At 50.5% G+C, this 25,766-nt stretch overlaps 1 pseudogene; it reads right to left on the reverse strand.

The window, feature by feature from the left end:
* The window catches only part of LOC147684296 (protein Wnt-7b-like), a 196,507-nt pseudogene extending 181,062 nt beyond the window's left edge, over positions 1-15,445 (reverse strand).
* Between the last annotated feature and the right edge of the window lie 10,321 nt (positions 15,446-25,766).

Below are 25,766 nucleotides of genomic sequence, written 5' to 3' on the forward strand. Positions count from 1 at the left end.
AAGTGTGCGGCTCACAGATCTGGAAACGATGATGTGACTGCCGGTAATAGGTACGCTGACAAAATTGCACAGTTTTGTGCCCGACACCAGATGTCCCTACAAATTGCCCGGTGGGATGGAACCAGCTGCCAACTTATGTTGTTTGATAATGTGTCAACGTGGGAAGAATTAAGAGAGATACAACAAGCCACAGACAGGCAAGAAAAAGGCCGGTGGGCCGCAAAGGAATGCGAGTTGCGAGAAGATGGTGTGGTGGTAAATCCGGATGGGGTGCCTGTACTGCCTGATAGCTTGATCGATCCCATGGTCAGAATGATACATGAGCCAACACATATGGGAAGAGATGCGATGTGTCAGGTGTTTGAACAAGTGTTCTGCAATTCAAAGTTCAGGGACCAGGCGGACAGGCTTTGCCAGAGGTGCCTAGTGTGTCAGCAATTCAATGCAGGAAAGAAGACTGTAGTAAAACAGAGTACTATTGGAAAGGCAGTAGGTCCCTTCGTAAGAATACAGGCAGACTTCATAACCATGCCCAGATGCAACGGATATAGATATGTCTTAGTCATAGTATGTCTATTCTCCAGGTGGGTGGAAGCATATCCAGCTAAGAAAAATGACGCTATCACCACAGCCAAACTATTGCTCAGGGAGTTGATACCTAGGTATGGGATCCCAGAGACGATCGAAACGGACCAAGGTGGGCATTTTGCCAACGATGTCCTATTGGAACTCTGTAGAGCATTCAAAATGAAGCAAAGATTGCACTGCGCCTACCACCCAGAGGCTTCTGGGGTAGTGGAACAAATAAATGGCACTCTGAAGTCCAGACTGGGAAAAATGTGTGATTCCACAAAAATGAACTGGATAGAAGCTTTACCCCTGGTACTGATGAGTTTGAGAAGTATCCCAAATCGAAAGACTGGCCTGAGTCCCCATGAAGTGTTGATGGGAAGAGTGATGCGCCAGGCATGGGTACCCGGAAACAAACTGCTAAGCATTTCTGATGATATGGTGCTAGAATACTGCAAGCAGTTGGGTGACCAAGTGCGTTCTCTCTCTCAGCAGATTGGAGAGACCGAAGACGAGTGGCCAAAGACTCCAGCACACAACCTGCAGCCAGGAGACTGGGTGGTGTTAAAGAAACACACCCGAAGCAGCTGCTTGAAGCCAAGGTGGGGAAGGCGACGACAAGTGATCCTCGTCACTACCACTGCTGTGAAGTGCGCTGGTGTACCGAAGTGGATCCACGCCAGCCACACAAAGCGGGTATCTGGAGAAAACGCGACTGGAGCTGAAGGCAGCACAGCTGAAGAGACCTCCGAGGAAGAGAGTCCGGAGCTAGCTGACATCGAGCTGCCGAGCACAAGTCGAGACGTTGAATGGTATCCCGCCGACGAACCGGTTCATGATCCAATACGAACCCGGAAATATTCTTACTTAGACAGTGAGTGGGATAGTCCAGGTGAGTCAGAAATAGAAGAAGCAGGTCAGGTCAACGAAAGCCACAACACACCTGATCAGGACATAGGCCAAGTAGGGTCAGATCAAGATCTCGAGACTCCTCCTGAAACTCCGGAGCCGAGAAAGGGACAGTTAGAAATTAGGGCTGACGTTCATGCCGAAGAAAACGAAGAGATCGAAGAGCATGAACAGGAACAGATAGGACTAGATCAAAGTGCTCAGACAACGGAAACAACAGTAACAAAAAGTAAAAAGAAAGTGCGATTTGAATCTGAGCAGGGACAGATTAGCGACCAGGCAGAAGAAATAGACGAAAGACCTGGAACTAGTCAGACAGGCAGGAAAACAGAAGTGCCACAACAAAAGGTGAAAAGAGTGCACGGAGAAGGAGAAGTCTCCTCAACCACTGGGAGGCACGGAGGAAGAAGTACACCTCGATACGTCAAGAGACTAAGGCTCAGACTAAAAACAGTCGATGAAAACGATAAAGACCGAAAAAGGGCTTTAAGTGAAAAGAGTGCGGCCCAAGGCAAATCGCTGAGAAAGAGCGACAGAATAAAGAAACAGAACCGACTGTATCGGAGCCCTGAGTGGACGTACTTTGTGTTGGAAGAGATTGACGAGCCTCACCACAGTGGCAACAGTGACCACGAGTCCATTGCTGATCGGAGTTCGGACGAAGACCCTCCTTAAGAGAACCCGGAGTGAGCCTTTTGTGCAGAGAAACGAAGAGGGGTAGCAAAGGCCACCTGTAAGATAAATATGTCTGATCCGAGTGTCTCTGGGAGATCCCGCTGTGGGTGTCTCAAAACATGTTGTAAGATATGTTTGTGTAGTGTAGCTATGCTAATAGTAATGTGGATAGGACTAACAGTTTTTCTACCTTTTATGATAAGTAAGAATCCTAACTTGTCCCCTACTGAACCAGAAGCAGTAGATGTAGGGGTTGTACTGACTGCAGAAACACCACGAAGACTAGAAAGACGCGACCAAAGAGTAGGATTGACACACACACGACCTGATTTAGAAGCACCAGATGAGGATGGACTACACTTTCACAAAATGAAGAACAGGACGCACTTAAATGTTTTTGCTAACCTGTTAGTGCATTACGTAGAAGCTATGGAAATAGAGGACTGTTATGTCTGCATGAAGCTGCCAACTTCAGTGGCTGAAGGCGTGACATACCACCACCTACCTTTGACCTATGGTATCTCCTGTAGTATATTAGCTAGCTTGTTCTATAGAAGCACCTTGCAGTACTATTATTCAAATGATGACGTAGTATTTTCTGAACTTCCTGTTAGAGGACATTTGAACCGTGTACATACTACAAGTGACGTGACCCGCTATATGGGAGAATATTTCCTGACTATAGGTAACATAGACTTAGATCAAGCAAGGGAAGACAATCTGACCTGTTCACTGCAAGAGCAGGAAAAGATGTTTATAAAGATGGCAGACAGAAGGAGAGAAAAGTTTCAGAAGAAGGCAAATGACGAGAAGGATAGAATCCCTAGGTGGGCTGAGCACATGGATAACACCTCAGCAGGCGAAGCCAGTCCTGCCTTGTTGCTGGATTTTGAAAGAAAAGGGAAACTTTGTATCCATAGGGAAAAGACAGAGTACTATAACAATGTATTCATCGGTTCCAGCGAGTGTGAACATAATTATAAGGTAATCGGAGGTTGGGGTTTCAAAAATGGGTCAGAACCTGTGTTTCCCGGAATATATTATATATGTGGGAACAAGGCTTATTTCAAATTGCCAGATCACTGGTATGGGAGCTGCTACTTTGGCATTGTCTTCCCGAAAATATACCATGTGAACAATGCAGCTGGAAGCGATGATGAAACTAATGGCTTAGTGCGTAGTAGACGCGAAAGTGTAGGCGAAATTGTAGGTGATATTTTTAGTGCACTGATACCTGGAATGGGGGTAGTTCTGAACACCCATAGAATCTGCAAATTGTCTACAGTAGTGGACCGGTTATCAACGGACACTGCTGCTGGTTTCCTGCTGGTCAATACTGAAATGGTTGCGATCAGATCAATGGTTTTACAAAACCGTCTTGCCCTTGACACCCTATTAGCAAAAGAGGGCGGAGTCTGTAGAATGCTGAGAGCGCAACATTGTTGCACCTACATTCCTGATAAAAGTATCGAATTAAAACAATATGTGAGGAACATAACTAATTTGGAAAAGGAACTCAAACCATTGGAGGTTGACAGTGCCTGGACGAGACTGACTGGAGGTCTCTCCTCTATAGGTAGTTGGTTTACTAATCTAGGTAGAAATATTTTGTGGAAAATACTGATGCCAATAGTCATAATAGGTGTGATTGTATTGATCATTTTTATCTGCTGCAAATGTCAAAAGTGTAAAAAGAAATATACAGTCAATCCGAGGGGGGTGAAAAGAAACATTGATGAATTAGAATTAGAGGAGCTGAAGAGTGCAATTTATAAAAAGGCGAAAAATCACCACTCTCATAGGGAAGCTGAAAGAAAACTAAACAATAAGTTTATTGAAATCGAAATGGACGATATGAATGAATGAGAAAAGTTGGCATCTGTTTCCTTCATGTAGTGATGATAGTAAATATCATCAAAGAGGGGATTGATGGAGCAAGGATTCGCACGTATAGCGCCTTGCTCGTATGCAAAACCCTTGTCTACACTGCATAATAATGTTAACACCATTGTTCGTCATTTGTAAAGTTTTCCCCTACACGCGGGTGTCCCTAGGATGCTTGCTTGTTCGTCTTTTCACGTACTAACGAAGCTTGCACTGAAAATGGCTGCTTTGCCGCTATTCAGTCTGCGCATGCGTCGGTCATACCCATGTGATGTGACGCACTCGCATTCTGGAGGGATTCTGTGCTCATGCGCATTGATGCTAAATATGGCCGCTTGTCTCTCACCACGCTCTCTGCTTACTGCAGCAGCTTTCAGCCTATCTATTCTTTCGCATTAATCTTTAATGCTATAGTCATTTTAAAGTAAGGGTTGGTTATCTCATATCATGGTATACAGTGCGATCATTTTATGTATGATTTTAATTTGTTTTCGCTTACTTTTCATGTACCGCGTCTTTGTGGGCTGGGTATTCATGAGCGGAGCCATGCTTGAAGCTCTGCTGGGCACCGTCACGTGACCGGATAAAGTTCCAACTGCGCAGAAGCTAAACCTAGCCAGCTGGCTCCTGAAGCACAATGCGCCTGGGAACGTCGCTGGGAATACGGCACCTCACCTTGGAAATAGCAATACTGTTGCTACCTATTGAAAACTGTCCTGTACTGCTGTATTCTATGCATGGGAACGTGAACCTGAGGGGCGGTTATTCAAAATTGCATATTAATCATGTGAAACTGAATTCTAGGAGGTGGTAAAGACCTCACCACCTCTCCTGACCAATCACAATATGGGAAACTGTCACTTGCAACATTAGGGGGTGGTCTGAGGGTCCCCAAAACTGTATAATTACCCTAGTTTAGCTTAGGAAAATTGTCCGACTTGTCCGAGTAGCAGACCTGTCACTGACCCTACGATCTCAATAGGTGCTCATTCTGAAAGTGCTGCGGAGCACTTTGTCCATATTTTCCACAAACTCCCAAGGGGTGGAAAATCCTAAGTGCTGGCGAAGCACTTTGCTGGGGAATTCGAAAATCCAATCGGGGTTTCTGGCGGATTACTTGCAGGAGGGGGTAACGCAGGCGTTGCTGTCCGAAGCTGTGGGTGTTGGTCGTACCCTGGGAGGCCCAGTCCTTGATCCGAACCTGAGGGGTATCCTGTCCTTATTCTCCGTGAGCTGTACCTGCTCACAGTCTGGCATTCCTTTTCTGAGGGTCCCTGTCCCCGTCTTCCCAACTGACCCGTGGCCAGGGTTGGTCTTCAATCTGAATTAGGTAAATATAGACTGTGGGTTTGCGTATCTCTTTTTCTCTCTCTCTCTCTCTCTCTCTGATCTGTTAAACACTCTTACCTGTGTTATTGCCGTATTGCCATTGAACTTATATGTGCCTGAATTTTAGTTGGTTCCTTCTCTCCCCCTCTCCTTTAGAAATTCATCGATGTTATAAAACCATAGCATGTTCCCGTTTTTCCCTTTCCTTTAGTGGATTGCAGTGAAAGTAGCAAGAATAGTTCAATACTTAGGTTAAGTACATGTTCTAGGTCCAATCCCATTCCTATGTTCTAGTATAACGTGGCAGTGAATAGTATGTGCTAAACTTCTCCCTGTAGTTTTCCCTATATTCTAAATGGTCATATTTTTTGTGCAAGGTTACCTTTTGGTACTGATTTTGATGTTTGATATATTACTTTGTGTATCGCTTATTATTTTGGCTTCTTCACTTTGAATTCTTATATAAAAACTCGAACTTAATCAGGTGTCTGTGGTCATTTTACAAAAACTGTGGAAAGTATAGTACGGATTTTAAGGTGTATTGGATGTTAGGCCTGTCTACTTTTCCTTAACAGCTCCAGGTCCGTCAAAGAATTGCGCCTGTGGTAAGTCGGGTGCATGGTAAGCAGAGGTAAATCCAAATCTGATTACTCCTAGCAGCGTGCAGGAGGAGAAATCCTCACCCAGTTTCACCCAAACGAAATTAATGAGTTCTTCACGCCAAGGGCCCAGTGCGTGTTAGAGAATTGGTATCCCGGGTGACCTGGGGAAAACTGCGCGCTCTAGCAGACTTGCTTACCCGAAGCCGCCCTATGCTGGTGAGGCCAACGTTTGTAGCAATTAATCTCCGAGAAGTGACCTAGCCTTCTTCAAAAGATCACTTGAGCAAGCCAGGCATACCTGCTGGAATGCATCAAACACCTGCTTTTGGAAGAATTGAAGGTTTTGGGGGGCTTTAAATTCAGTTTCATACAGGTTGGCCAAAGTGGCGAGCGGTGACACAGTTTCAAACCCTGGCCGGATTCGTTTGAGGCGTCCGTAATACAGAGAGGTGAGCCTGTGGATTTAGGGGCTCTTTCGAAGTCCTAGGTGAATGTTTTAGGTGGAGTGAGATTGGCGCCTCAATTCTTGGCCCTGATCGGCAAACATTCGCAACGCCGGCACTCTCAAAGCATCAGGGGGTTTAAACAACTGGTAGAAGCTGAAGGAATACTCACAGTGGCCGCTAGTGTAGAGTCACCCCAGTGCCAGGGCAGGCCGTGCCACCAGACACAACTGTCCAGGGAGGACCTGGCTTGGCAGTTGGGTCTGGACTGTTCCCATTGGGCGCAGAGTCTAGACTGATTTGCATATGGCTGGGTCCAAACTAGGGTGGCGTAGGGGGCAAAATAACAATGGATTTAACCCAGATCTCTTGACTGGGGGTGAATGTTTGATTTGCTCTGCATTCCGGCCAGCTTCTGTGTGTCTTTTACCAGAAGCAACTGGGCACCGTGGATACAGGCTTTGGGAACAAAGCCTGCCACCAGCAGGGCTCAAGACCAAGGAGGATTGTGGGATACCCAACCTCTACGGCGAGATGCAGGGAACGGGCACAGGAAGCAAAGGCTGGCCTCTTCACTGATGCACATGTACATTGAAAAGTGACGTTGTAGGACAGCTGTGCAGTGTGCTCTACACACTCTTTGTGTCTTCACACTACTGCTGTCAAGCCCAGCACAAGCACATCTTGCAGATGACACACCAAGGAGGGGTCGATACTCTCAAGGGCATCTGCACACCTTTCCTGAGTGTGAGAAAGGGCCCTGTTTCTGCATGGTTGCCCCCACTTTTTGCTGAATGGCTGATGTGCTCTGAGTGAGCGTGCCCTGGGCTCCTACCAATCAGGTGCCCAGGGCCTATGTTCTTTCCCAAAAACTTCAATAAAAACAAAACCCAATTGGCATCTCTGGCCACAGGTCAGCCCCTGGTAATGGTACCCAGGGCACTCAACCAGGGAAGGCCTCTGAGGGCTGCAGCACTTATCGTGCCACCCTTAGAGGCCCTGTACCCTGACACTCACACGCTGCCTCTGCAGGCTGCGTGTTTTGGTGCAGAAGAAAGTGAAGAGTCGACATGGCACACTTCTCTGTGTAGATAAATACAAAAGGGTATGCAGTTCCCAGTAAATACTGTAGGTCGAAGTTTAAAGTGTGTGCAGTGGGTCACAAGTTTGAAGGCAGGAGGACAATTTCTCCTTTCGGAAAAGGGACCCTCACACACCCCCCCAGCAGTGGGGTGTCTTGCTTCATCATCGGGTCTGCTCCTTATCGGGAGGGCCCTGGAGAGTGTAGATGTGAGGTTAAAACAGGAATGTCGACCTACAGTGTTCACTAGGAACTGCATACCCTTCTGTATTTATTTACTCTTGGGCATGTATGCTGGACCTCGATAAATATTGCCCATAATCCTCCTTTTTTGTTCAACTCATCTCTGTGTGCCATGCCTACAACCCACTGCCCTGGCCTAGATCAGTCACCCCTCTAGCTGGGTGCACTCTACCAGTGGTGAGGGTAAAGGTGCACGAGTCCTTTACCCCTACGGTGTCTAAGTCCATTCTTAGACATTGTAGGTGCAGTGCTGCCATTAAGAGTATATGGTGCTGGGAATTTGTAATTACGAACTCCACAGCACAATAATGGTTACTCTGAAAACTGAGAAGTTTGGTATCAAACGGATGTATGATAGTACAACGCAATCATTTTGATCGCGGTACTTTACATCGCGGAATTTACAACGCAAGTCGTTACAACGACTTGCGTTGGAGGGCCCGGATTGAGGATTATTATAATTTTCTATTCTAACACCAGTCCACATAATAGTAGGGAAGGTGTTGGAATAGAAAATTACAATATTCCTTAACCAACAGCGCCATCCAACGCAAGTCGTAGTAACGACTTGCGTTGTAATGGCAGCGTGGTAAAGGTTGTGCGGTGTAAACACTGCGTTGTAAACAACGTTTCCCGTATCACACTTCTCAGCACACTAAACCCACACTGATGCCAGTGGGGGATTTATTGAAAAATGCACACAGAGGGCATCCTAGAGATGCGCCCTGAAAACTAACCTACCACTAGTGTCCTGGCTGAGTGGCTGCTTTCAGCTGTCACCACCAGACATGTTTCTGGACCCCTGGGTCGAGAGCCTGCTGCTCTCGGGGGCCTGAAACAATGCACATCCTGGGAAGAGGTGCCAAGCCTTCTCCCCAAGGATGGGCAGGGTCCATAAAGGGGAAATTTCAAAGGCATGCCGCCTTTGTGAGCTTCCTGAAGCCACTTGCTGCTTTTAGCAACTGGTCCCCACTGGTTCTGACCCCCAATTTGGGTGGGAGACCCGGCAGGAAAAACAAGTGAGGAAGAGAGGTGTGCCGACATCTGCCAACTCCACCCCTCAGGTGGGTGAGGCGAAGCACAACTCAGTCTCCGCCATCTTGCAGATGGGTGGACCCAGCCAACCAGGGAAAGGCTTATGCCCCCCTCCGAATAGAGGGTGGCATAACAGGGAGTGTACCCACCCCACGAAGGGACCCATTGGTCCCAACATTTTTACCTACCTGTAACACCCCTAAATCTAGTATATGGGGCACCCCTGAACTGTGCTTCCTCAGACAAGAAACTACAAGAAGAAAAGAAGAAGAAGGACTGGACAGCTGTGCTGAAGCTAACAAGAGGAGGACGCCCACTGACTTGGCCCCAGCACTACTGGCCTGTCCCCACCTCAAACCTGCTCCAGCGAAATCCTGGTGTGTCCAGCAGCCAGCAACCTCGAGAAACCCGGAGGACCTGCCTGCATTCAATCCCAAAGACTCTGTCTCCTGTGAACACCAGATTTGTTCAAACAAGAGACTCTAGTTCCGCAAGTTTGCACGACCCTGTACCCGACGCCCGCGGCCCGAGTTTGAGTGGCCCAACATCAAGAGGAGGTTTCCCCGGCGATCCTGACCCGAGATCCGGTGATGCCTGGTCTGCCTCAAGTCTCCAGCAGACGCATGCAGCCTCAAACTGAAAGGTTCCCCCAACCGCAACCAGGAGCTGGTAAGAAGATCCGACCCTTAAAGGCACCCCTGCACCCAACGCCCCACGGCCTTGGGTGGCCCAACCAACGATGCCTAACCAACCCCCAAGATCCCAACTTACCTCTCTAAGTGGTGGTAGCACCCAGAAGACCCTCGCCCCGAGCCTGCAGTGCTTCTGCAAACCAGAGCCTCCCTATTGAAAGCTACAGGGCTTCCGATGCCAAAACAGCACTCTGCACCCGGCCGCCCCAGTGCAGCGGAGTGTGAATGAATGAATGAATGAATGAAAGGAGATTTGTAGTGCGTAACTTAGCCCAAGGGCGTCAAGGCACCAGACAATGCAAATATCAAATGACAAGTCTCAGAATCGCCAAGTCCATGGCTAAATATAAACCTCTCGAAAAAGCCAGGTTTTCAAGTCCTTGCGAAAAAGTGCCAAAGAAGACCGTCCCACCAGGTCAGGAGGAAGGGAGTTCCAGAGCTTAGGTATAACAGTGGAAAAGGCTTTACCTCCCCATCTGGCTTCGGCAAATCTTGGCACTTGAAGAAGATTTTTTGTAGAGGACCGAAGGGCTCTACTGGGGAGGTAGGGAACAAGGAGGGACCTGATGCCTTCTGACCCAGAGCCATAAATGGCCCCATGGGCAAGGCACAGAAGCTTAAAAGAGACCCTAGCCCGCACGGGCAGCCAGTGAAGGACTTTCCTAGCCAGGAAAGCAGAGGATAACCTGGAAAGATTGAGAACCAGCCTGGCTGCAGCGTTCTGGACCATCTGTAGACAATGGGCAGAGCTCTTATTCATGCCCACGTACAGTGCATTACAGCAGTCTAGTCTCGATGAGACTAGGGCTACCGTGGCCTGCCTCCTCGCATCTAGAGAAAGATAAGATCCTATCTTTCTGAGGATCCTGATGATACCACAACAGGTGGACACAGTCCTACTGACCTGCCGGTCAAAGGAAAGAGTGGTATCAAGCAGGACCCCCAGGTTCCTAGCCAAGTGCGAGGGGAGCGGGCAGTCCCCAAGGGATTCCGGCCACCAATATTTAGATCAAATGTCCTGGCCACCCCCAAAGATCAAAACTTCGGTCTTTTCTCCGTTGAGCTTTAAGAAGTTTTGAACCATCCAGTGAGACACTGCCTTCATACAGGTTCTAAAATTGAGGGCAGAATCATTCACCGACTGTGTTAAGGAGACCATAATCTGGGTATCGTCGGCTTAGGACAGCACCTCGAACCCATAGGATCTCACTACCCTGGCAAGTGGGGCCACATAGATATTGAAAAGGGTGGGGCTTAAAGAAGACCCCTGCGGGACCCCACATTGCACAGGCATAGAAGGGGACAGAAAATCACCCAGTTTCACTCTCTGCTCCCTTTGATGGAGAAAGGAAGCCAGGAGCCTGAGGACAGGGCCACCCACACCTATCTCCCTAAGCCTAGAGACCAGGATAGCGGGTGACAGAGTGTCGAAAGCCGCCGTCAGGTCGAGTAGAACCAGCAGAGTAATCTGGCTCCTATCAACCCTCAAACGAATGTTGTCGACTACCACAGTTAAAGCGGATTCAGTGGTGTGGGCTCTTCGAAAGCCGTGCTGTGAGATATCTAGTAGGTTCGAGTCATCAAGAAAGGTGGTCAGATGATAGTTAAGGTGGATTTCTAGTATTTTAGCTGGGGCCGGAAGCAAGGAGATAGGCCGAAAATTTTTAAGGACCGCAGGGTCCAGAGAGGTTTTCTTCAAAAGAGGCTTAACCACCGTCAATTTCCAGGAAAGGGGGAGAACCCCTTCCGTAATGGCAAGGTTAAGCACCTCAAGCAGGGGAGGCAGAATCACCTCCCTGCAGCTCTTCAAAACCTTCAGCGGACAGGGGTCCAAGGGGGAGCCTGATTTAATGTTGTCAAGGAGGCGGCTAGACTCATCAAGAGTGAGCAGAGGAAAGGTGAGCAAGCCTGGTATGGATTCAGAAGGAACAGGCGCTGGAGGGGCCGATGAGGGAAAAGGAGGAGAGTCTAGTTCCAGGTTAAGGAGCTCTAGGGAGCAGTAAATGTCATCAATTTTTGTGTGGAAAAAGGTAGAGATCTTATTGCAGAGCTCCTGGGATTCCACTATGGACTCCACCTTCTGAGGGGCCGAGAGGGAATCAATGATCTTAAAAAGATCCCTAGAGGAATTCAGAGCGGCAGTCAAATTAAGGAAATGAGCCTTCTTTTCCTCAATAATAGCCATTTTATATTCCGTCATCCGAGTCCAGGTGAGCACGCCAGAGCCTCTCTTGCCTTCTACAGCCCTGTCTCAAACGTCTGAGTCTGTCAGAGAGCCAAGGTGCGGAAGGGCTCTTTCTGGCAGAATAATGCTGCTTCGCGGGGGCTAAGATGGTGTTAAAGAGATCCGAGGCAGCAGAGTTAGTATCCTTGTTGGCAAGGGGACAGAGTTTGTTCAAGAAGGGGGAAGAGTGCTTTGTTGTCTATATGCCTGAAGCTCCTTCTAAGTTCCCATTTTTTAACCTCAGAACGAAGGGGAGCATCTTGATGGAGTTTGAGCTCAAAAGGCACAGCCGGGTGGTCTGACCAGACTAAGGGGATAGGGATACCAATCTTCAATCGGGGGTCATTGGAAAACACACCGTCCAGAGTGTGGCCAGCTGAATGTGTAGGACTATCCACCAGTTGAGTCAGGCCATAGGCCTGAAACGATTCAGTCAGGGACAAAGTGTCCTTAGAGGTAAGATTCTCCAAATGAAAGTTAAAATCTCCCAGGAGTGTGAGATTGGATCTATCGATCAGGGGTTCTAAAAGTCTCATTAAATCTTGGCTAAACGAAGTCCTTGGGCCTGGGGGTCTATAAACTAGAATGCCGGAGAAAGAAGCCATGGTAGTAACATTAATAGAAAAATACCTGGCCTCAAAGGAGTCTGCGGGGGTAGAAGGATATTCAATTCGGCAGATGGAGGAGCCCTTATGTAAGATATTCAGCCCACCTCCTCTGCGTCCAGATCTATCCATCCTGGTCAAGGCATACCCCGAAGGGATGGCCTCCACCAGGTCAGGACCGGAGGAATCCTTGAGCCATGTTTCAGTAATGAACACCCAGGGGGGCTTCCTCACTGGTACAAATTCCCTGAAAGCGATGTTATTCTAAACCAGGGATCTTGCATTGACAAGGTAGCATAATTTTTTCTCCGATGGAGTAGATCTCAATACCCCAAAATCAAAGAATTTTTTCTGAACGCTCCGTTTCCTACCATGGGCAGGATGACAAATGCCACAAGGTAGGTAAGGTGTGCATCTTTTGTGCTGCCCTAAACCGCCATTTGCCCTGAGTTTAAGTCTAGGAGCTTTGCTCTGACAACCCAGTGGCCTGCTAGTCAGCAGCCACCAACTGGTGGCCCCTATCCCTTATTGGATAACTTTGGGTCTCAGCACTCTGCACCCGGCCGCCCTAGTGCTGCTGAGGGTGCACCTTTGGTGCGACTTTATTTCCTCATTTGCCCTGAGGTTAAGTCCAGGAGCTTTGGTCCCACAACCTTGTAGCCTGCTTGTCAGCAGTCACCAACAGGAGGCCCCTATCCCCTATTGGATAACATTAGGCCTCAGCACTCTGAACCCGGGCACTCTAATGCCGCTGCGGGTGTAACAAGAGTGCATCCTTGACCCTGGGGGATATCTGAGTCTAACCCCAGAATATCAACTCCCACAACAACGTGCTTACCTTTGAACCGATAACACTATTTTCCTCCATAGGATGAGATTGCCTGTTTTTGTATAAAAAGTTTTTAAGTTTTGCCGACTTGCAACGGCGCCACACCCTTTCCCACGCCCAACATTTTAGATACCTACAGCTGTGCCACGCCATTCACACCCATCTCCCTTCACCGATCACCCTCCCAGAGTTCCATCCGCTAGAAGCGCAAATGATGATGGGGAATCTGGGCAGGGGAGGAGTATCCCGAATCTATCGATCCCTCGTCAATAATAGCCCTGCTTCTTTAGATCGGCTGCGCGCCTGTTGGGAAGGATGGGTAGGACCCCTAGAAGAGGCCGATTGGAGAGACGCATTAATGGACCCACGGACTTTGACCATATCTTCCTAGCTGCACTTGGTGCAGGTTTACTATCTCCACACTGCTTACCTCACTACAGAGAGGGTTTTCCGAGCCCGATTGTGACCCTCCCCAGACTGTCCAAGATGTAGGCAATGCCCGGCCGATTTCTTCCACATGGTGTGGCTATGCCCGGTGCTGGAGAGGTTTTGGAAAGGAGTGGAGCAGGCCCTGGGTTGGGAGATCCCGCACGATCCATTGCGACTACTGTTGGGGATCTTCGATGGTCTGGATGGCTCCAGGTCGGATAAACGCCTCCTAGGGACGGCGGTGGCAGTGGCCAAGAGGGACATAGCGCGACACTGGGCACGCGCTGTGGCGCCCACGGTGGGGGGGATGGAGGAGGGGGGTGGACTGGTGCAGCGCCCAAGAGGAGGCTCTATTTGAATCCTGAGGGTCTCTAGATCTGCTTCCTAAAATATGGGGGAAGTGGTTCAATATGATCCCGCCATGAACCCGGATGTACAAATCGTTTTTGGAGTTAATACTATTGTCATACAAGCTGTACTGTTGGACTGGAGAGGGCTGATCCCGCCCATATGCTTTGTTGATTTTGACCTATTGTACTTGTTGATTTGTGAGCTGCTGCCAATGAATCTTCTTTGCTGTTTCAAAATACTGAATAAAATTGATTATCACAAAAAAAAAGTTTTTAAGTGTGGAATTGAAAAATCTTAGAAATCCTTCAAAACTGTAACAAAATAACTAAATCACTTTTGCTTACCTGTTTACAGGAAATGTCCCAGTGCAGTATCCAGGTATACTGCACTGTGTAAGAAAAGTAATCTGAAAAGTAACTTACATTATATTTTACTAAAAATCCTATACAAAGTATATATACTGTATTCTGAAAAGCATTGCATTACAGTAACATTTCTGTAATCAAATCAAAGAACATTTGCAATTGCAATCCAAACTGTTTACAAACTGCATTACTACTGTACAGTATGTATTGCTTAGCTGTGCCAGGCTTGCTTGGTTCTAGAAAAAAATAACTAAAAGAATATTTTTATACAAAATCAATTGGTCTGAAGTTCAGTCTTTAAGTGAATGGATTCATTTGCTGACTGATGTGTACAACAAATGCTTAACACTGTCCTCCGATACTGCCTTACTGCTCGACCACACTACCACAAATAGAGAGTGAGGTGCTATCTAACTTTACTTCTGCCTACCTTTGGGGTTCCACTGGACTCTGTGCACACTATACTTCACTTTTGCATAGTATATACAGAGCCAGCTTCCTACACCGAGCCACTGTGGAGGGATGGGAGGGTACCACTCTAAACTGCAGCTAGCCTTTCACTCACTTACTGCATGCCACGGTCTGCTCCCCACACTCAGGATTACTGTGAACGACCACTGTGGAGGGATGGAAGGGTACCACGCAACACTGCAGCTAGCCTTTCACCCACACTTACTGCATGCCACGGTCTGCTCCCCACACTCAGGATTACTGTGGACGACCACTGTGGAGGGATGGAAGGGTACCACGCTACACTGTAGCTAGCCTTTCACCCACACTTACTGCATGCTCTGCACACCACACTCAAGATTACTGTGGACGGCCAATCACATTTACTGCATGGAATGCTCTGCTCCGCTCTAGTCAGGTCAGGATGAGGCCAACATGAACACCTCCATCTCAAGAGCAGGAAAGGGGAAGCTTGCTGTGCTCACCTCCCTCGGAGGACGCCTGAGTCTGCAGTTAATCACACATATGAAGATGGACAAGCAGAGGCATGAGAACTGAAGCAAAGTACCTCCTCCGGGCACCCCTCTGCTATGGGGGGATTTCATGGGAATTGGGAATTATTCAGGAAGTGATGTGTACTCATTCATTCACTCACCCGTCTCCGCAGAGCACAAGGCCGATGTAGGGAAGAGTGCGGCAAAGATGCAGAATGCCCCGGGTCACCCGCATGCTGCTGACGCTTCTCTTCACTCTCAATGCTGCTAATGACACTCAGCTCAGCTCCTGGAATGCACCACCCCCAACAAGTTCTTTCTCCTCTTGGCATTCCTTCGGCAGGCTGCTTGGTTTCCTCCTGGAGACCCTTCTTGTTACTCTTCTTGCAGTTGCTCTGGTGCTGTTTTTTGGTCACTGATCGGTGCTCTTCGTCGCTCTCTGGTTTGCACTCCTCTCATTGTTACACACTGGCAGCTCTTCTAGATCTTCATTTTCATGTTCCTCTTGTGCAAGTCTTGGTGTTCATGTGTGTCTTGGTGTTGTGTTTGCTGGTGTTCTTGGTGCTCCCAGTCTTCTTGTCGTGTTTTTGTTGGTGTCCTTTCGGATCTCCACCTGACGTTCTTCTAATAGGTCTTGCGAGCGTTCTTCTTAACCTTTTCTTAACACCCTTTTCATTTTGCTGTTCATCTGTCTTCACCACTTGGTTCTCTTCCTGTTGCTCCTCTGATCATCTGCTCAGTGTTCCTCTTGCTGCTGTTTCCTGTTTTTTCTCGTTGCTCTTCCTGGCTTTCTGCTTGGGGTTGTCTTGATGACCCTCTCAGTGTTCCTCTTCAATTGTTTGCTGACTCTCTTTTTTTAGGCTTCTCTTGCATTTCTCCTTGATGTCCTTCTTGGCTATATTCTTGAGGCTTTCTTGATGCTCTTTTCTGGTAAATCTCTTGGCACACTGACAGTCTCCTCTGTGTCTCTGTTGGTGCTCTTCTTGTTGGTGCTCTTGACGCTCTTCTTGGTGTTTTTCATGGTGCTGTTTTTCTGGCTTTAGTTCATGATATTCCTGGCTCTCTTCTTGTTTTTTTTTAAAACTCGTTTCTATTCTTTTCTCTTTTTATATGTGCTCTGCTTGATGCTCATCAGCTCTCTCCTTCCTACTTCTCTCAGTGTTTTTCTCGATCGTCTTTGCTCTACTTTTGATGATCTTGGTTCTCTTGCTAGTCTTCTTGGTGTCCTACTGGTCTCCCTTTTGGTTCCATTCTTTGTGCTCTTTAACTCACTCTTCCTGGCACTTTACTGTGTATTTCTCCTGCAGCTAGGCCTTTTCCTGTCTGAATAGAGTCCTGCTGGTGCTCTTTTTTTGCTCTTCCCAGCTCTCTTCTTTGCCTTTTTCTTCCTTCTCTCCTTGGAGGTCTTTTTGATCTCGCCTCCCTTCTTGCTCTTTTGCTTGGTCCCGCTCCTTCGGATGCTTGTGTTAGTAATCCTCTTACCCCTCTTCACAGCTGTCTTCTAATTGTTTCTCCTGGAGTTTCGCTTGGTGATCCCCTTGGCGCTCTTCGTTGCGTTTCTCTTGCTGCTCTTCTTGGTGATTCATTGGTGTTCCATTTGGCTCTCTTCTCAGCATTATTCTGGTGCTTCTGTCCGTGCTCTCATTGCTGTTCGACAGGTTCTCTTCACAGCATTGGTCTTGATGCTCCTCTGGATCTTCGTCTGGGCACTCTTCTAGGCACTCTGCTCAGTGTACTTAATGGTTCTTTCCAGTCCTCTTGGGATCTCACCTCTGCACGCTTCCTGTTGCTGCACTAAGCAGCCCTCTCCTGCCATACTGTTTGGTGGTCGTTTTTGTGTGTGTCTCTTCGCACTTTTCGCAGTGCGTATCGCTGAGTCTCGGGATGTGTGCCCTGGATGCTCAGCGCTGGTTCTGCTCCCTTTAGACTCCTCCACGGTTGGTCCAGCTAGTATATGTGATGATGCGATTGCTTAACACACACGGCCTTAAGGAGTGGCCAAGATGGGGTTCAACCAGCGCGGAGTCTCCGCTGTCACCGGAGTATCTTCACTGGGCAAGAGACATTGCTCAGAATCATATCTATGGCTGGCAGACTTAACCGGCAGTGGCAGTCCCTTCGGTGTGCCTGTACAGTGATGCTCAACTGTCAGCAGAGGCCTCTTTGGTATGTTTTCTCCAGGGTCAGCAGGTCTTAGTGGCCAATGACAGTCTCGTTGGTTGGCCGGGCCCGTGTTTCGTGAGGGTACGTTTCCTGCTGTAATCTCTTTGGAAGCCTTGGGATAGGGTCAGTATGTCTCAGCTGACGATAGGAGTCTCTTTGGTGGGTTTGAGCTTGGGCCAGGGCTGGTCTCAGACACATTCAGGAGTCTCTCAGTGGTTTGGGAGTCTCAGCTCCTGGCAGGTGTCTCTTCGGTTGGCTCTGTGGAGGTGTCTCCTAGTGGTTTGGGAGTCTCAGATACTGACAGGTGTCTCTTCGGTTGGCTCTGTGAAGGAGTCTCTCAGTGCATTGGGAGTCTCAGCTACTGACAGGTGTCTCTTCGGTTGGCTCTGTGAAGGAGTCTCTCAGTGCATTGGGAGTCTCAGCTACTGGCAGGTGTCTCTCCAGTTGGCTCTGTGAAGGAGTCTCTCAGTGCATTGGGAGTCTCAGCTACTGGCAGGTGTCTCTCCGGTTGGCTCTGTGAAGGAGTCTCTCAGTGCCTTGGGAGTGTCAGCTACTGGCAGGTATCTCTCTGGTTGGTTCTGTGAAGGGGTCTCTCAGTGCCTTGGAAGTCTCAGCTCCTGCAAGGTGTCTCTCCGGTTGGCTCTGTGAAGGAGTCTCAGCTCCTGGCAGGCGTCTCTCCGGTTGGCTCTGTGAAGGAGTCTCTCAGTGCATTGGGAGTCTCAGCTACTGGCAGGTGTCTCTCCAGTTGGCTCTGTGAAGGAGTCTCTCAGTGTTTTGGGAGTCTCAGCTACTGGCAGGTGTCTCTCCGGTTGGTGCTGTGAAGGTGTCTCAGTGGTTTGGGAGTCTCAGCTACTGGCAGGTGTCACTTCAGTTGGCTCTGTGAAGGTGTCTCAGTGGTTTGGGAGTCTCAGCTACTGGCAGGTGTCACTTCGGTTGGCTCTGTGAAGGAGTCTCTCAGTGCATTGGGAGTCTCAGCTACTGGCAGGTGTCACTTCGGTTGGCTCTGTGAAGGAGTCTCAGCTCCTGGCAGGTGTCACTTCGGTTGGCTCTGTGAAGGAGTCTCTCAGTGCCTTGGGAGTCTCAGCTCCTGGCAGGTGTCTCTCCGGTTGGTGCTGTGAAGGTGTCTCAGTGGTTTGGGAGTCTCAGCTACTGGCAGGTGTCTCTCCAGTTGGCTCTGTGGAGGTGTCTCTTAGTGGTTTGGGAGTCTCAGCTACTGGCAGGTGTCTCTTCGGTTGGCTCTGTGAAGGTGTCTCTCAGTGCATTGGGAGTCTCAGCTACTGGCAGGTGTCTCTCCGGTTGGTTCTGTGAAGGGGTCTCTCAGTGCCTTGGAAGTCTCAGCTCCTGCAAGGTGTCTCTCCGGTTGGCTCTGTGAAGGAGTCTCAGCTCCTGGCAGGCGTCTCTCCGGTTGGCTCTGTGAAGGAGTCTCTCAGTGCATTGGGAGTCTCAGCTACTGGCAGGTGTCTCTCCAGTTGGCTCTGTGAAGGAGTCTCTCAGTGTTTTGGGAGTCTCAGCTACTGGCAGGTGTCTCTCCGGTTGGTGCTGTGAAGGTGTCTCAGTGGTTTGGGAGTCTCAGCTACTGGCAGGTGTCACTTCAGTTGGCTCTGTGAAGGAGTCTCTCAGTGCATTGGGAGTCTCAGCTACTGGCAGGTGTCACTTCGGTTGGCTCTGTGAAGGAGTCTCAGCTCCTGGCAGGCGTCTCTCCGGTTGGCTCTGTGAAGGAGTCTCAGCTCCTGGCAGGTGTCTCTCCAGTTGGCTCTGTGAAGGAGTCTCAGCTACTGGCAGGTGTCACTTCGGTTGGCTCTGTGAAGGAGTCTCAGCTCCTGGCAGGTGTCACTTCGGTTGGCTCTGTGAAGGAGTCTCTCAGTGCCTTGGGAGTCTCAGCTCCTGGCAGGTGTCTCTCCGGTTGGTGCTGTGAAGGTGTCTCAGTGGTTTGGGAGTCTCAGCTACTGGCAGGTGTCTCTCCAGTTGGCTCTGTGGAGGTGTCTCTTAGTGGTTTGGGAGTCTCAGCTACTGGCAGGTGTCTCTTCGGTTGGCTCTGTGAAGGTGTCTCTCAGTGCCTTGGAAGTCTCAGCTCCTGCAAGGTGTCTCTCCGGTTGGCTCTGTGAAGGAGTCTCAGCTCCTGGCAGGCGTCTCTCCGGTTGGCTCTGTGAAGGAGTCTCTCAGTGCCTTGGAAGTCTCAGCTCCTGCAAGGTGTCTCTCCGGTTGGCTCTGTGAAGGAGTCTCAGCTCCTGGCAGGCGTCTCTCCGGTTGGCTCTGTGAAGGAGTCTCTCCGTGCATTGGGAGTCTCAGCTACTGGCAGGTGTCTCTCCAGTTGGCTCTGTGAAGGAGTCTCTCAGTGTTTTGGGAGTCTCAGCTACTGGCAGGTGTCTCTCCGGTTGGTGCTGTGAAGGTGTCTCAGTGGTTTGGGAGTCTCAGCTACTGGCAGGTGTCACTTCAGTTGGCTCTGTGAAGGAGTCTCTCAGTGCATTGGGAGTCTCAGCTACTGGCAGGTGTCACTTCGGTTGGCTCTGTGAAGGAGTCTCAGCTCCTGGCAGGCGTCTCTCCGGTTGGCTCTGTGAAGGAGTCTCAGCTCCTGGCATGTGTCTCTCCAGTTGGCTCTGTGAAGGAGTCTCAGCTACTGGCAGGTGTCACTTCGGTTGGCTCTGTGAAGGAGTCTCAGCTCCTGGCAGGTGTCACTTCGGTTGGCTCTGTGAAGGAGTCTCTCAGTGCCTTGGGAGTCTCAGCTCCTGGCAGGTGTCTCTCCGGTTGGTGCTGTGAAGGTGTCTCAGTGGTTTGGGAGTCTCAGCTACTGGCAGGTGTCTCTCCAGTTGGCTCTGTGGAGGTGTCTCTTAGTGGTTTGGGAGTCTCAGCTACTGGCAGGTGTCTCTTCGGTTGGCTCTGTGAAGGTGTCTCTCAGTGCATTGGGAGTCTCAGCTACTGGCAGGTGTCTCTTCGGTTGGTTCTGTGAAGGGGTCTCTCAGTGCCTTGGAAGTCTCAGTTCCTGGCTGGTGTCTCTCCGGTTGGCTCTGTGAAGGAGTCTCAGCTCCTGGCAGGTGTCTCTCCGGTTGGCTCTGTGGAGGTGTCTCTTAGTGGTTTGGGACTCTCAGCTACTGGCAGGTGTCTCTCCGGTTGGCTCTGTGAAGGAGTCTCTCAGTGCATTGGGAGTCTCAGCTACTGGCAGGTGTCTCTTCGGTTGGCTCTGTGAAGGAGTCTCTCAGTGCATTGGGAGTCTCAGCTCCTGGCAGGTGTCTCTCCAGTTGGTTCTGTGAAGGGGTCTCTTGGTGCCTTGAGAGTCTCACCTACTGGCAGGTGTCTCTCCGGTTGGCTCTGTGAAGGAGTCTCTCAGTGGTTTGGGAGTCTCGGCTACTGGCTGGCGTCTCACTGGTTGGTTCTGTGAAGAGGTCTCTTGGTGCCTTGAGAGTCTCAGTTACTGGCAGGCGTCTCACTGGTTGGTTTTGTGAAGGGATCTCTCGGTGCCTTGAGAGTCTCAGTTACTGGCAGGTGTCTCTCCGATTGGCTCTGTGAAGGAGTCTCTCGGTGCCTTGATAGTCTCAGTTACTGGCAGGCGTCTCACTGGTTGGTTCTGTGAAGGGGTCTCTCTGTGCCTTGAGAGTCTCAGTTACTGGCAGGTGTCTCTTCGGTTGGCTCTGTGAAGGAGTCTCAGCTCCTGGCAGGTGTCTCTTCAGTTGGCTCTGTGAAGGAGTCTCTCAGTGGTTTGGGAGTCTCAGCTCCTGGCAGGTGTCTCTCCGGTTGGCTCTGTGGAGGAGTCTCTCAGTGCCTTGGGAGTGTCAGCTCCTGGCAGGTGTCTCTCCGGTTGGTTCTGTGAAGGGGTCTCAGCTCCTGGCAGGTGTCTCTCCGGTTGGTTCTGTGAAGGTGTCTCTTAGTGGTTTGGGAGTCTCAGCTCCTGGCAGGTGTCTCTCCGGTTGGTTCGGTGAATCTCAACCCCCAGCAGCAGTTTCTTCTGACAGGAGATTCTGGAGACAGAGCAGCCATTCCTTCCACACTTTCCTGCATTCTTTCTGCCTCACACTCTTTTTTTCAGCTGACATCCAGTTATGCATTTTCCCCCTGAGCAGTCGAAAAAAACAAAACTTGCCTTTGTTCAGGTGAATAGAGCTCGCCTTCCTCCCTCCGTGGAGTGTCTGCCAGGAGGGCAGGGTAAGAATGAGGTGGGAGTACCTGTGTGTGTGGGGGGGGGCTGCCCACAGTGACAGCTGAAGGAACATGGCACCGAAGGTTCAATATTTAACAACCTGAGGCAGGGAAGGGGGTGAAGTGGGGGTGGGAGACGTTGCAACAGATGCAGCGTGGGCAAGAGGGAAATCAGAAGATTCCTTACAAGCCAGAGCTTCATTTGTAAAAGAATCAGTGCCGGGCCGAAAACATTTCTTAGAAAAGCGTTAGTCAGCACTCCTGAAAGTCAGCATGGAGGAAACCACAGCTGGGGCCTCAAGTCCACCTAAGACACTGCAATCCACACCAGACACTTCTTGCCTCCACCTAAGTCACTGCAATCCACTACAGACACTTCTTGCCTCCACCTAAGTCACTGCAATCCACACCAGACACTTCTTGCCTCCACCTAAGTCACTGCAATCCCCTGCAGACACTTCTTGCCTCCACCTAAGTCACTGCAATCCACACCAGACACTTCTTGCCTCCACCTAAGTCACTGCAATCCACACCAGACACTTCTTGCCTCCACCTAAGTCACTGCAATCCACACCAGACACTTCTTGCCTCCACCTAAGTCACTGCAATCCACACCAGACACTTCTTGCCTCCACCTAAGTCACTGCAATCCCCTGCAGACACTTCTTGCCTCCACCTAAGTCACTGCAATCCACTACAGACACTTCTTGCCTCCACCTAAGTCACTGCAATCCCCTGCATACACTTCTTGCCTCTACCTAAGTCACTGCAATCCCCTGCAGACACTTCTTGCCTCCATCTAAGTCACTGCAATCCCCTGCAGACACTTCTTGCCTCCACCTAAGTCAGTCACTGCAATCCCCTGCAGACACTTCTTGCCTCCACCTAAGTCACTGCAATCCACACCAGACACTTCTTGCCTCCACCTAAGTCACTGCAATCCCCTGCAGACACTTCTTGCCTCCACCTAAGTCACTGCAATCCACACCAGACACTTCTTGCCTCCACCTAAGTCACTGCAATCCACTACAGACACTTATTGCCTCCACCTAAGTCACTGCAATCCCCTGCAGACACTTCTTGCCTCCACCTAAGTAACTGCAATCCCCTGCAGCCACTTCTTGCCTCCACCTAAGTCACTGCAATCCCCTGCAGACACTTCTTGCCTCCACCTAAGTCACTGCAATCCCCTGCAGACACTTCTTGCCTCCACCTAAGTCACTGCAATCCCCTGCAGACACTTCTTGCCTCCACCTAAGTCACTGCAATCCCCTGCAGACACTTCTTGCCTCCACTTAAGTCACTGCAATCCCCTGCAGACACTTCTTGCCTCCACCTAAGTCACTGCAATCCCCTGCAGACACTTCTTGTCTCCACCTAAGTCACTGCAATCCCCTGCAGACACTTCTTGCCTCCACCTAAGTCACTGCAATCCACACCAGACACTTCTTGCCTCCACCTAAGTCACTGCAATCCACTACAGACACTTCTTGCCTCCACCTAAGTCACTGCAATCCCCTGCAGACACTTCTTGCCTCCACCTAAGTCACTGCAATCCCCTGCAGACACTTCTTGCCTCCACCTAAGTCACTGCAATCCCCTGCAGACACTTCTTGCCTCCTTATCTCACTCTCGCAGGTTTCTGCTTTCTCTCTTAGTCATGTTTTTCTGTCTTTTTCTTCCCCTTTCTTTCCCCATTCTGTGTTTGTCTCTGTCTTGTGTTGGGTCACAGACTGACTGCTGGCACCCAGAAATGAATGGAGGTGGGCTCCACCTTCAGTCACCAGCTCAAATTAAGCACTGCTGAAGGCTGGATTGGTGAAAAGGAAATCCACAAAAGACTTCCCAAGTGTTACCACCTTTCTTAGGAAAATAAATTCGGTGCTTGTTCACGTTTGCTATTCTGGATCAGCCAAGACCTGGAAGGTGAAAAACAATTTGTGTAAAATTGTCAATAATTCTTTTATTATATGAAAAGTATTCCTATGTTTGTTCGAATAATCACTCTCTGAAAATGTAGACAGCTGTGATGGCATGTTTTAGATTTAAGTTTCAGAAGTGAAAAAATACTGGATTTCACTGCTTTCCCCAATATTGTTAGAAGCCTGGCCTTAAAAACAGCTGGGTGGTAATACTAACAGCTGGGTGGTAATACTATTCAATACATGCCAACGTTTTAGAAGGCTAAGTGGGAGATTTTTTTTAAATCATCGGGAGAATGTATTTCCCTTATTGAATTTTTTGAAGCCGATGCAATTTCAGGCTAGGGACAGCCAAAATGAAGCCATTTTTGGCTTCAGAAAATCGTGAGTCTCCTGGTTGAATCTGGTCTTCACACCAGGTGAAAGAGAAATAACGAGACTTCCTGAGAGGCACCAGCCAGGCAAAAGGAAACACACAAAATTGCTGGACAGACTCTGGCGAAGCTACAGAGAATTGGGGAGCAGCGTCCTTGACCGAAGACATGGGCAGGACGCAGCGAGGGTTGGCAATAGGGGAATCACAACTCTGTAAAAGGCACCGTCTGGGTGTGACAATGAAGCTCTTGATCGGGTGCTAGTAAAACCGGGGCACTGACTGCACCGTGGAGAAACCGCTGGTCTACCCCACCAGAGCCAACCCCACCAGAGCCAACCTCCCCAGAGTCAACCCCACCAGAGCTAACACCACCAGAGCCAACCCCATCAGAGCCAACCCCATCAGAGCCAACCCCACCAGAGCCAACCCCACCAGAGTCAACCCCACCAGAGTCAACCCCATCAGAGCCAACCCCATCAGAGCCAACCCCACCAGAGCCAACCCCACCAGAGCCAACCCAACCAGAGCCAACCCCACCAGTGCCAACCCCCCAGAGTCAACCCCACCAGAGTCAACCCCACCAGAGCCAACACCACCAGTGCCAACCACATCAGAGCCAACCCCACCAGTGCCAACCCCACCAAAGCCAACCCCACCAGAGCCAACCCCACCAGAGCCAACCCAACCAGAGCCAACCCCACCAGTGCCAACCCCGCCAGAGCCAACCCCACCAGAGCCAACCCCACCAGAGCCAACCCCACCAAAGCCAACCCCACCAGAGCCAACCCAACCAGAGCCAACCCCACCAGTGCCAACCCCCCCAGAGTCAACCCCACCAGAGCCAACCCCACCAGAGCCAACCCCACCAGTGCCAACCCCCCCAGAGTCAACCCCACCAGAGCCAACACCACCAGTGCCAACCCCATCAGAGCCAACCCCACCAGTGCCAACCCCACCAAAGCCAACCCCACCAAAGCCAACCCCACCAGAGCCAACCCCACCAGAGCCAACCCCACCAGTGCCAACCCCCCCAGAGCCAACCCCACCAGAGCCAACCCCACCAAAGCCAACCCCACCAGAGCCAACCCCACCAGAGCCAACCCCACCAGTGCCAACCCCACCAGTGCCAACCCCACCAGTGCCAACCCCACCAGAGCCAACCCCACCAGTGCCAACCCCACCAGAGCCAACCCCAGCAGAGCCAACCCCTCCAGTGCCAACCCTACCAGTGCCAACCCCGCGAAGCCTCTTCCACTTCAGTGGAAGATAGGGAAATGAAATGTCCAGGATTCATATTTCTCTCCACTTCCTTCTGAAATATTGTTCTGTGTGAGGTTAGGGAGGCCTCTGAAGCAGGGGGCCGGTCCTATAGCGGGGGGGGGCAGATCAGGCCCTTGTGGGGGGGCTGGGGTGCGTCAGCTCCCTCGGCCCTCCACTGAGGCTCCTGTGCAGCAGGCCGGTAGGTGGGGATGGTGGCCCATAGACACCACCAGGCCTGGCCTTTCACTCTGGTGGAGGGCTCCTCTGAGTGCGTGTGGAGGTCCCACGCGGGCGCCATCTTGTTCAACGCGGCCGCCATCTTCTTTTCACGAGAAAGAAGGCCCCTCCCCTGCGCGCGAGGGCTCGTTTTCCGCGAGCTTCCGCGCGCTGGCGTCTTATTTTCCCAGGAGCCCCTGCGCGGCGGCCCTCTCGTTCTCCCAGGAGTCCCTGCGCGGCGGCCCTCTCGTTCTCCCAGGAGCCCCCGCGCAGTGGCCCTCTCGTTCTCCCAGGAGCCCCCGCGCGGTGGCCCTCTCGTTCACTTGGGAGCCCCCGCGCGGCGGCCGTCTCCTTCTCCCAGGAGCCCCCGCGCGGTGGCCCTCTCGTTCTCTTGGGAGCCCCCGCGCGGTGGCCCTCTCGTTCTCTTGGGAGCCCCCGCGCGGTGGCCCTCTCCTTCTCCCAGGAGCCCCCGCGCGGCGGCCCTCTCC

Source organism: Lissotriton vulgaris, chromosome 10 (genome assembly GCF_964263255.1).
Source record: "Lissotriton vulgaris chromosome 10, aLisVul1.2, whole genome shotgun sequence".
Classification (NCBI taxonomy): Eukaryota; Metazoa; Chordata; class Amphibia; order Caudata; family Salamandridae; genus Lissotriton; species Lissotriton vulgaris.